The sequence below is a fragment of the Protopterus annectens genome, chromosome 1.part0, assembly GCF_019279795.1.
Source record: "Protopterus annectens isolate FY-2018-M chromosome 1.part0, PAN1.0, whole genome shotgun sequence".
Classification (NCBI taxonomy): domain Eukaryota; kingdom Metazoa; phylum Chordata; order Ceratodontiformes; family Protopteridae; genus Protopterus; species Protopterus annectens.
This window is the reverse complement of record NC_056725.1, coordinates 933,454,880-933,467,127: the sequence shown is the minus strand read 5'-3', so window position 1 is coordinate 933,467,127 and position 12,248 is coordinate 933,454,880. Positions and strand designations below refer to the sequence as shown.

Below are 12,248 nucleotides of genomic sequence, written 5' to 3'. Positions count from 1 at the left end.
CTTGATTGTTAAATATTCCCAGAAAATGTTGTCTTCATCTGTGTCCTACAGACTCAGGGCAGTAGTCGCACTGAGTAAGTCATTGAATACAAAGGGCTCAGTTAAAGACAACCTAGACAGTGTAAACAAGTAGTTTTTTTCAATAAAATCAAACCGCTGTTCTAAGTTCTTAACTGCTGTCTCCAAGAACACAATGAATCTCTTTTCTACTTGTTAAAAGAAGTGCTGTCTAATGTGTTCATAAGTGCCAACGTTTTCCATCAAAGAAAGCATGTTCAGCTGTGGCCTGCAGTTTTTCTCTTGAGAGATACCATCAGTGAATGTTTCCACAGCAGTAATTGCCAAATTTTCTGATATACTTATGTGCTCATTAAAATCAATGACACTAAGGATTTGTATTAGTATAGCACCTCGCAGGCAGGTCTGTGCAGAAGTGGTTGTGGCATCAATGATTAACAGGTGAAGTGGGTGTGTCATTATATGGAAAAGATGCATGACTGACAGCCATGCAGATTTCAGTGTGACGTCATGCATACGTTGACTGCTGATGAAGCATATATTTGTTGCTGATTGTGGAATAACAGGGCTCCCCGCATATTAAATATACCAACTCCGAGATCGCACTACATTGAGGAAAAGGTTAAACTATGAATAGACAATAAATATTTATGCTGCCATCAATATGAATATTACGTTACTTTTCTAGCATATCACAGATTGTTGGATGGTGGGCAGAGTTTGAGTGAGACTTGCTACTGCGCATTCTGCTAGGTACTGTTCTATTACAAAGGTGACAGCAGCACTGAGAAAGTGCAAATAGTACTGGGGCAGTGTAGGCAATTTATTCTCTCCATGCTCATTATCTGAAAAGTATAGCCGCATCTGCTGGGGAGGGCCTCCTCTTCAGCCTGCGGCAGGAAATATAACTGGAGCACTGGGAGATTTTTTTTCTACTCTCTCAGTAGCTGGAAGGAGTGACAGTCACCTTGTTGGCATGTGCCTTATTCCCAGTTTCTATTCCACAGAAATCACTTTCAAGTCTCTGTTCCTTGGGCAGAACATAAGAATGACTGGAAAGTTTCATCACAAACACTTCCATGTCATAAGGTAGTTGTGCTGCAGCTTTTCTGGCTGCTTTATGAATTATATGGGCACCATAGTTAACCTTCTGGAGTGGTGAGCACTTTTCTTTTGATCTGGTATACACACCAGGCTTCTTTCCATAACTGACACTGGCATTATCTGCCCCATATGCTGAAATATTACTCCAGGGCAAGGAGTTTTTGATAATGTTCGAAATTTGTTGTGATATGGCCTGGGCATATTCATCAGGGTCTTCATGTAAGTCCAAAAGACCATTCACCATCCCTTCTTCTTTGGAAAAGTATGGCACAACAAATGGAAATAAATTTATGTTTCCCGTTTTTAATTTCTCCAAGTCTTTTGGGTTTCTAATACCATGATGGGAATGGACCCCATTCCTAGGTCAAAGTATGTCTAAAGTTCATGAAATTAGTATTGTTTTACTCTTTGATGTTAGCCAAAAGTGCTCTTCGCAGCACCCACAATGTGCCCAGTAATGACTCCTTCTGCAATTCATACGGTGTTACATGAATTGGTAACACATCTAAATAGGATTGTAAATTCTTTTTTACAAGACCAGTTGCTTCTACTACTATTGGAACTGTCTAGGTATCTTTCTTCCACACGGCTCTCGTTTCTGCCTGCAGATCGAGGTATTTTATGACTTTGTGTCTCTCTGTACACAAGACACTGTAGTCACTAGGTACGGTGATTTCAAGTGATCAATGCTACTTTTGTCTTCTTTTCTTGGACCACTATATCCAGCTTTCCAGCATTTCCCTTGTTGGAAACATTCAATGGTATGGCAAATAAAGTGCCTGGTCTCTGGTTTCTGCAAGTCAGGCAGGATGCATTCCATCGAGTGCAGTCCCAGAACATTTTCAACAATGGCTTCAGACTTGGCCCGTCCATAAGATTGTTTCTTTGCAATGTCTGATTTACTGTACAACTGGCTGGCCAGTTTTACTGCACAGTCCAAAATATTATAGGAGATATTATGTTTAACCGCATGGAATACCTCAGAGGCTTCTACTGAATGATCTTAAGTCCTGGTCCCTCAAGGTTTGTGTTCCTTTCCAACTTTGTCATCAGGAGACTGGATTTTCATGTAGAATAGCAGTCTTATGTTGTTCATATCGTGCAATATTGTTTCTTCCACCATGGGTGACTAGGAATTCGTTTTTGCAGTACCTACAGAATACTTTTACGTCATTGCATTTCTCGATCCAGTCGAATCCCATTTTCCAAACATGCTGCCACTTGCACATTCTCTTGTTGCTGGTTGGCTGTGATGAAGCTGCTGCTGTCTTCATTCTTGAGTCTGTACTTACCTGATATGCAACACATTTATCAGAACTGTGTTAGTGGGTGCAGTAACATAGCAAAACTGTGTTAGTAGGGTGCAGTAACATAGCAAAACTGTGTTAGTAGGGTGCAGTAACATAGCAAAACTGTGTTAGTAGGGTGCAGTAACATAGCAAAACTGTGTTAGTGGGGTGCAGTAACATAGCAAAACTGTGTTAGTAGGGTGCAGTAACATAGCAAAACTGTGTTAGTAGGGTGCAGTAACATAGCAAAACTGTGTTAGTAGGGTGCAGTAACATAGCAAAACTGTGTTAGTAGGGTGCAGTAACATAGCAAAACTGTGTTAGTAGGGTGCAGTAACATAGCAAAACTGTGTTAGTGGGGTGCAGTAACATAGCAAAACTGTGTTAGTAGGGTGCAGTAACATAGCAAAACTGTGTTAGTAGGGTGCAGTAACATAGCAAAACTGTGTTAGTAGGGTGCAGTAACATAGCAAAACTGTGTTAGTAGGGTGCAGTAACATAGCAAAACTGTTAGTAGGGTGCAGTAACATAGCAAAACTGTGTTAGTGGGGTGCAGTAACATAGCAAAACTGTGTTAGTAGGGTGCAGTAACATAGCAAAACTGTGTTAGTAGGGTGCAGTAACATAGCAAAACTGTGTTAGTAGGGTGCAGTAACATAGCAAAACTGTGTTAGTAGGGTGCAGTAACATAGCAAAACTGTGTTAGTGGGGTGCAGTAACATAGCAAAACTGTGTTAGTAGGGTGCAGTAACATAGCAAAACTGTGTTAGTAGGGTGCCGTAACATAGCAAAACTGTGTTAGTAGGGTGCCGTAACATAGCAAAACTGTGTTAGTAGGGTGCAGTAACATAGCAAAACTGTGTTAGTAGGGTGCAGTAACATAGCAAAACTGTGTTAGTAGGGTGCAGTAACATAGCAAAACTGTGTTAGTAGGGTGCAGTAACATAGCAAAACTGTGTTAGTGCGGTGCAGTAACATAGCAAAACTGTGTTAGTAGGGTGCAGTAACATAGCAAAACTGTGTTAGTAGGGTGCAGTAACATAGCAAAACTGTGTTAGTAGGGTGCAGTAACATAGCAAAACTGTGTTAGTAGGGTGCAGTAACATAGCTAAACTGTGTTAGTGGGGTGCAGTAACATAGCAAAACTGTGTTAGTAGGGTGCAGTAACATAGCAAAACTGTGTTAGTAGGGTGCCGTAACATAGCAAAACTGTGTTAGTAGGGTGCCGTAACATAGCAAAACTGTGTTAGTAGGGTGCCGTAACATAGCAAAACTGTGTTAGTAGGGTGCCGTAACATAGCAAAACTGTGTTAGTAGGGTGCAGTAACATAGCAAAACGTGTTAGTAGGGTGCAGTAACATAGCAAAACTGTGTTAGTAGGGTGCAGTAACATAGCAAAACTGTGTTAGTAGGGTGCAGTAACATAGCAAAACTGTGTTAGTAGGGTGCAGTAACATAGCAAAACTGTGTTAGTAGGGTGCAGTAACATAGCAAAACTGTGTTAGTAGGGTGCAGTAACATAGCAAAACTGTGTTAGTGGGGTGCAGTAACATAGCAAAACTGTGTTAGTGGGGTGAAGTAACATAGCAGAACTGGCATCTGAAAAAACTGGCATGAAAACATAGGCATTTGAAAGAACAGGCTTGAAAAAAAACATTGGAATTTGAAAGAAGTTGCTTCAAAAAACAACTGTCATGAAAAACAGGTTATCTGAAAGAATTGGCATGAAACACTGGCATTTGAAAGAACTAGTTTGAAAAACATAGCATATGAAATCTGGCATAAAAACTATGCCATCTGAATCATGAAACAATTTGTAAAGTAGTTCTACCTGATCTATACTATAGATTTACTGAAGACTTAAGGAATGGAAGATAAGGGAATTTTTAACATTATAAACTATTTAAAAAGTTAGAATGGTTAATGAGGTAATGGCACAGTAGATCCCACAGCTAAATATGGGGGAAAAACATTTTAGCCATCAAAGCCTTGACATTAACACTCAGCTGGTAGCCATATCTCTCAACCTCTTAGAGCAAGAAATCTGGACAAAACCAAAAATAATGAGGAGCAAAGGCCGAAAATCAGGGACAGATTTTAATTATTGCAGTTTTAAACTCAGAAATTTACTAGAAAAAGTTTGTATTAGCATACATTTTTTGAAAGAAATAAAGTTCGAAACTCATTCTCAAACGTCTGTCATTAATAAATTCAAACCCAAAAGATATGACAGAAAACCACAAATTTTATTGGGAACACATTATAATATCAGGCAAAAGTCTGGACATTCTGCCAAAATCAGAATGGTTGAGATGTATGTTGGTAGCAGGTGTGTGTCCCTGCACCAGTAAAAACAGCTAACAAGAGAAAATGAAAAGCACCCTTACAAACCATTAAGAGATGTAGATTGTGTAAACATTTAAAGTATTGCAACAAAACAGCTACAGATTTCTTGCCCTGCTTAGGTGTGGAGTATGCTGTGGGCACCAAGCTAAATGTTCTAAAGCATTAACATTATAATAATTTACTGCACACAACAAAGAAAAAAAAAGGATAGACACCAGGACAGTTACAATGCAGTCTATTAGCACTATACCCAAACTACTACAGTTCACTTCTGAAGACAACATTAAAAACAAATAAATGAATGAATGAATAAAGTATACACACATTTTGGCCTGTGAAAGCAAACTATCCTGAAACAATTCACAAATGTAAAAACAAACTGTCCTGAAAGAGCCAAGAAAATGTCTACTGATAGAATGCTAAATGCACTATGTTTACCTCTCAACATGCACCCTACCCAAAAATAAATAAAAAAATAAAAATAAAATAAAGTTATACTTACTTTATCACTTTTAAAAGTACTTCTTGCAAGTCATCACTAAACAGGTGCTGTAAACTGCAATGCACAGCAGACCCCAAGGACACCATTTATCTACGAATACAGCAAATAATAAGAAAAAAGGAAATAAAACCTATAGTTGTAATTTACCCAGCACAAGGAAGAAATAAATACATAAAAGGCCTAACAGCAGTATAGAAATATTCACACTATACCCAAAGCAGTGCATATGAAACTTCTTGAAGTGAGTGTTAAAAAAATAAAAAACACAAATTTCCACAAGCTATCCTGAGACAGTCACGACAGCATGTACTAGAAGAATGTCAAATGCACTATGTTTACCTCTGAACACACCCCAAAATAAATTTATATGCACACATTTTCACTTTAAAGGTAGTTCTTGCAAGTCACCACTAAACCACTGTAAAAAATACCCAAAGCAGTACATTTTAACTTCTTGAAGACAGCATTAAAAAATAAAATACACATATTTCCACTCAAAAAGTGCAAACAATTGCAAAACATTTCCATCTACAAAAACATACTAATCCTGAAACAGTCACAATAACATCTATCAGTGATATATCAAATGTACTGCATTTATCCCTGAACACTGCCACCACCAGAAGTTAAAAAAAAAGTTATATACATGCTCATTTTCACCTTTAAAAACTACTGCTTGCAAATCATTCCAAAACAATCACTATAGAGTCAAATAATAAGGTAAGGCGCAAACCCAAAAATAAAGATAATTATATATATAATTAATAAATATTAAAATATATAATTATATATATGCCTTTTACACCTTTAAAATCTACTACTTGCATATCCCAAAACAACCACTACAGATTCAAATACTGTACTGCACCCCATTACAGATTCAAATACTGTACACAGCACCCCATTTACCACTGAACATTAAAAAAGTAAAAATAAACACACAGTAGTCCCACAAGTTAGAGCTTTAAAACAGTACTTGTACTTATCAGTGCAATCACAGTCTTTGTTGGGCTGGCTGGCTTCCCTTCTGGGCAGGATAGCTTGCTGGCTGGTTTGCCTGCAGTGGCTGGCTGGCTGCCTAGCTTCCTGGAATAGATGGCTGGCTGGAGTAGCTAGCTGAGATCCTTGATCAAAAAATTAATTAATTAATTAATTAATTAATTAATTAATTAATTAATTAAACAAGGCACATCTCTCATTCCTTTTCATTAGCAGCTGTAGAAGTGATAATAAAAAACTATCTATAGCCCCAGGCTCTGTAGGGCTGTTCCTACCTTATTCCCTGTCCCATCCATGAATTGCAGCCGAATGCTGTATGAGTTGAAACTCCTGGACCTAACAGGTTACAGCTCTGCCTGGAGGTTCAGGTTGGTGACATAAATGACTCACCATAAAAAAGCTGGAAGTAAGTGTGGCTTTTCAGTAAAGATTCAGTGCTTCAGTAAAGCAGGACTTTTTTGCAGTCCCACAGCTTTACAAAGCGGACAACTGGATAGTTCAATTTAATCCACGATTGTAACACTTGTAACATTGTGGGTGGTAGCCATACCTTGTATACTTTTAGTAAGGTATCTCTGTGCAAGTTCTAGTTGTATGTATCTGGACAGATACATGTCAAAGCTGGCATTATGCTCAATTATTGGCTTAATGAGGGTTGAGTAAAGGGGAACAATGACATCCCTAGATCTAGGCAGAATCCCATTATTTATTAGCTGCACAATATTGAAGAACTTTCTTACGACAATGGACATATGTTGGTCAAAAGTTAGGTCACCGTCCACATAATTCCCAAAATCCCAAGCAACTGGGTTAGCTCTTAGGGGTGTATTTACAATGTGGTAGTTTCCTAGAAATCATCCTGTCTTCCACTGTAATTCATGGCTGTGACCCTGGACTTCACTTTACCAATGCATATAGTACAGTCAATTGCAGTACTCTGTAAGCAACTAAAGTCTTAACCTCTTACCCGAAACATATCCTAGTTTTTGCTACTTAGGCCCCTTAAAATGGCTATACTAATCACTATTGCAGTAATTCACTGTCTCCCCTGAATTTCTGACTCACACCACCCCTCTTATAGCAATAACCCACGCCTGGGTGTGGGTAATGCTAAATTTACCCACGGTTGGCGTGGTTTGGTCCCGAGGGGGAAGCCCGAGGGACCAAACAAAGCCAACCGTGGGTAAATTTAGCATTACCCACACCCAGAAGTGGTTATTGCTATTATAATTACGACATTATTTAAGAAAAGAAACTATTACTTTTCTTAAATAATGGCATAGTATAATGCCTGTTTACTGCCCTTCCGCAGATGTCTGGCATCCGCGGCAGTTCTGATGTACTGCGCGCCTGCGCAGTACCTCAGAGGTGTGGGGCAAAGCAACGGAGAAAGCAAGATCTCCGTTGCTTTTTATGTCTCGCTATGTTAAATGAGTTTAACATAGCGAGACAGTTTTAAAATAAGCAACGGACATCTCCGTTGCTTATTTTAACTGTCTCGCTATGTTAAACACATTTAACATAGCGAGACACTAAAAAAGCAACGGAGATCTTGCTTTCTGTTTTTAAACATGTCCGCTATGTTAAATGGGTTTAACATGAGACAGCTTTAAAATAAGCAATGGAGATCTCCGTTGCTTATTTTAAAGCTGTCTCGCTATGTTAAACCCATTTAACATAGCGAGACAGTGTTTTAAAAAAACGAGTTATACTAATGGAAAAAAGTCCGGGCGACCGGACCTTTTTCCATTAGTATAACTCGATTTACAACGGGCACGCTGGCCAATCAGTGTGCACGTTTTGGGGGGGTCATGGTATAATACAATTTTAATCACATCTCAGCTTACAGTGTGTACAACAAAAGTTAATGTCAAAAATGAAACAGAGAGAGATCACCTTTCCTTTGCATTGACTTTGCATGCTCTGTAACATTTATCTTTCCTTTGCATTGACTTTGCATGCTCTGTAACATTTATCTTTCCTTTGCATTGACTTTGCATGCTCTGTAACATTTATCTTTCCTTTGCATTGACTTTGCACACTCTGTTACACTTATCCCTCTTTTGGACTGACTTTGTACACTCTGTTGCATTCATCTTTCCTCTACACTGACTTTGCACACACTGTTACATTATCTTTCCTTTGCATTGACTTTGCACACTCTTTTACATTTGAGCACAGTTTCTCTTCATTGATTCACTGCTATTCACAAGTCACCAGACCTACCACTCCTGTCACGTTATTACTTTTATACATTTTATTCTGTAATAGTCAGTGGCAATCAGTTGCTCACAGCTCGGACAGATAGTCCTCTTCTTGAACCACACAGTTATTGCTTTCCTAAACACTTCCACTTCAGGTCAGTCTTTTCCTCACCATTTCAAATAGGGTCATTGGTTGATATAAGTACTAGGCTAGCTGCACTTGCAAGCCATTTTAAACTTAGCAAATTTCCCTTTTCGTGCTCAAAATACCCTATCCCATTTGGCTATAGATTGACCTTACCTATCCCATGGTTGATAATTGTATATTAACCCTAATGAGAATAGCTGGGATCATACCATAGATAACTCTGATGAAGCCCAGTGTATGGATTTGGGTGAAAGTGCTTAGTTGATTTTAAATGGATTTTATGGTTAATAAAGACTGACAAAGACTGAATGGAAAAATTCCTTTTTGCTGGTTCGTGGTATTGTATATTACTAATTTGAACTGTGTGTTTCCTTGGTAAGTTGCACAGATATAACTGCTTAGCATTATACAAAAGCTCACAGCTCTGTGAAGAAAATGCTACTGCCAGTATGTGTGTTGTCTGAATGGTTACTGAGATATCATAAGCTGTTTATATAAAATTACATAATTTATATTTACTGTAGTCATTGTGGCTTATAAAATCCACGTTAAGACCTAGAATCAAGTGAATGCAACCACAATAGATGTTACTTTTAGCTAAATAGTTTGCCATTTCATTTTCTAGTAACTCTTATGGTTCTAGATATATTAAACATTTGTTTGAACTGTAAGGCAATAACTTCATTTTTAAAAGGTTTAAGTCATACCGACTGGGAGTCTGAGTACAAACTCAAAAGAGCCTCGATTGGAATGAATGAGTTCATAGGTGTTTACTAGGCTAACCATCCCAAATCTCTGACAAGTTCTGAAACCCTTGATAAGAGTAAGCATGGGCCTGGGAGATGAACCATGTACAGGTTACCTGTTTGCATTAGAGACATAGATACCAAACCAGGGATGAATTTCCAGTTTCCCATCCATTGCCAAGTTGCACTTGAATTGGGTTAGAGCTTGTAATTAATTTAATTGTAATTAAATCAAAAGGTGCTTCAGCAAAGTATTAGTTTAAGGGTGTGCACACTTATGCAACCAGCTTATTGTACGTTTTTTTATTTTTTATATTTATTTCCCTAACAGATTTGTTTTCAGTTGAATTGTACAGGTTATAGGTCACATTAAAGGTGGGAAAATTTTTGAAATGATTTATTGTGGTGTCATTTTTTTATATCACAAAAACCTGGCATTTTAACAGGGATGCATATACTTTTTATATCCACTGTAGTTGTAGTTACTACTGTGCTACGTACCTATCACATGCGCCATACAGCTTATAATGTGTAAACATTGCACAGAGATATGCATGTCTGTACTGCTGCAAGGGGAGATATTTACATACACACAGAGAGTTGTCTGCTGTGAGATTAGAAGTCCTACTTTTCTAGTATTACACACTATAGCTTGCACTACTTATCTCATGCACCATGGAGTTTATCTAAATTACTGTCAGACTAAATACCCTTGTGGGACATTCCAAGCTCAGCCAGTTACCCCATGTAAGAATCAAACCCTGCACCTTGTGCCTATAAGGTGAGCACATTAACTAATATGCCATCCTCCCACCCTTGCAAAATGTAACCTTTATTGTAATAAGCCCTTTTCTAAAATCGACTGATGAATACTCCCACCCCAAAACTTATAAGTGTAGCCTGCTGAAACAACTGTATGCAATTCTTTCAGACTATTAAAACATGAAATACTTTTCTATATTCTCTACATCCTTCACCAGACCAGATTTATTAATATTTATCCCTCTTTTTTTACCATTTTCTACATGGGTTTGGCATATCGTGCCATTTGTCACCATCATTCAATGACCCTCTCCTTCTTTGACACTCATGCCTGAAAGTTACAGGTCACCTCTCACATAATCCATCCACCTCTTCTGGATGCACTTGTTTCCTCTTGCCTTCTTCCTGTCTCTCCCAAATCTTCTTCACCAGATTGTCTTCTGCTTTCCTGCACATGTGCCTGAATCACTATAATCTGTTGTCTTTGACCTTTTATGCAATGGAGCTACTTCGGTTTCTGCTGTTATGTCCTTATTCAATCATCTGTTCCACAGTGTGCATCCTACCACCTCTCTCAGGCACTTCATCTCTATCACCTCTAGCTTCCACAATTGCTAAGCCTTTACTGCCCAGGTTTCTGTACAGCAGTACTGGTTACACCACTGCTTTGTACACCTTGCTTTTCATCTTCTTTGGCATTCTTCTATCATACACTACACCTCACACTCTGTGCCAATTGGCTGCAAGCCCCACCGGAGTCTAGCTTTGACCTCTTCATTCAGACTTCCCTCCTCCTCAAACATTCTTTCAAGACACTTGAAACCGTTAACTTGTTCAACTATTGCCCCTTTTATCTTAAATTTCAGTTCCTTCTAATTTCCCCCTTTTGCTGCCATTATAACTGTCTTATCTGTACTCAGTTTCAGCCCATATACCTTTCATTTTGCATTCCATTCCCCTACACTTTGCTGACGTTCTTGCTCAGAGTCTGCCTGTAATGCCACATCTTTTGCATACAGCAGTTTTATTGATCTGTCCCCTCTGACTTGTTTGCTAATGTAGTCCATCACTAGTATGAACAGCAGTGGCCTAGAGCTGAACCCACTGGGAACCCTTCTGTAAGAATGACCATTGTTCATACTTGAATCATTGCGTCCTTGTACATAGCTTGCTCTAATTCTACCAATGTTTCTGGGACTTTGAACCACTACAGGACTGCCCAAATTAACTTTCTTGGACCATATCATAAGCCTTCTCCATGTCCAGGAATGCTTAGTCGGACTCTTTCCTCATTTCTGACTTCTTCTCAAGTATCTGGCTCACTGCAAACATCGGGTCAGTTGTGCTGCATCCTGATCTGAATCTGAACTGTTCATCTCCCATCTTGCTTTCTACTGCTCTGCATATTCATTTTTCAATCACCCAATCCAGATCTTTCATGCAGTGTGACAGGAGTGTGATACCTCTGTACTGCCCATAGTTGTGAATATCCCCTTTGCTCTTGAACACAGGCAGTAGTATGCATATTCTCCAGTCATCTGAGATACATCTTTCTCTCCACACTACTATGATTACTCTCTGGAGCTATTTCTCCCCTATCCTATGTAGCAGCTTTATCATATCTGCTGTGGCCTCATCTGAGTCTGCTGCTTTCCTTGTCTTCATTTTCCTTAATGCTGTTCTGACGTCTTCTATGGTGGGCTCCTCCTCTTCTTTCACCATAGGCTGTGTCTGGGGCAGTGCAGCTTTTGTGGGGTTTTCTTCATTCAGAAGATACTGGAAGTACTCCTTCCATCTGCCTTTGATGTCCTGTGGACTGGTCAGCAGGTTGTTGCTGACATCCCATATGAAGGGTGTCTATTATCTTTATCTTTCTGTCTTTGCCTTGCAACTTGATAGACTTTATTTGTGCCATCCACTGAGTCGCTTTACAGAAGCTGGTAGAGTACTTCTGCTCCTTGTTCATTGCTATTGCAACTCCTTTATTGGCCCCTTTGTTGATCAATGAGTATTCCTTCCTACCCTGGTCTGTTTTCCTAGCTCCTACTTTTTCCTGCACTCCTTCTTTCTTTTGACGACTTCCTGGACTTCTGCATTCCACCACCAGCTTTCCATATGTATCTAATTTCT

At 39.0% G+C, this 12,248-nt stretch overlaps 1 protein-coding gene and 1 long non-coding RNA gene across 3 annotated transcripts in view; one reads left to right on the top strand and one right to left on the bottom strand.

Annotated features, from left to right (window-relative positions):
* Positions 1-6,202, bottom strand: part of LOC122795798 — a 121,636-nt gene extending 115,434 nt beyond the window's left edge. The window contains exon 1 of the long non-coding RNA XR_006363862.1: positions 5,260-6,202. This is a non-coding gene — a long non-coding RNA (uncharacterized LOC122795798). The remainder of the gene's footprint in view (positions 1-5,259) is intronic.
* SOGA3 (SOGA family member 3) overlaps positions 1-12,248 on the top strand; it is a 475,986-nt gene that overhangs the window by 417,881 nt on the left and 45,857 nt on the right. The window lies entirely within an intron of this gene.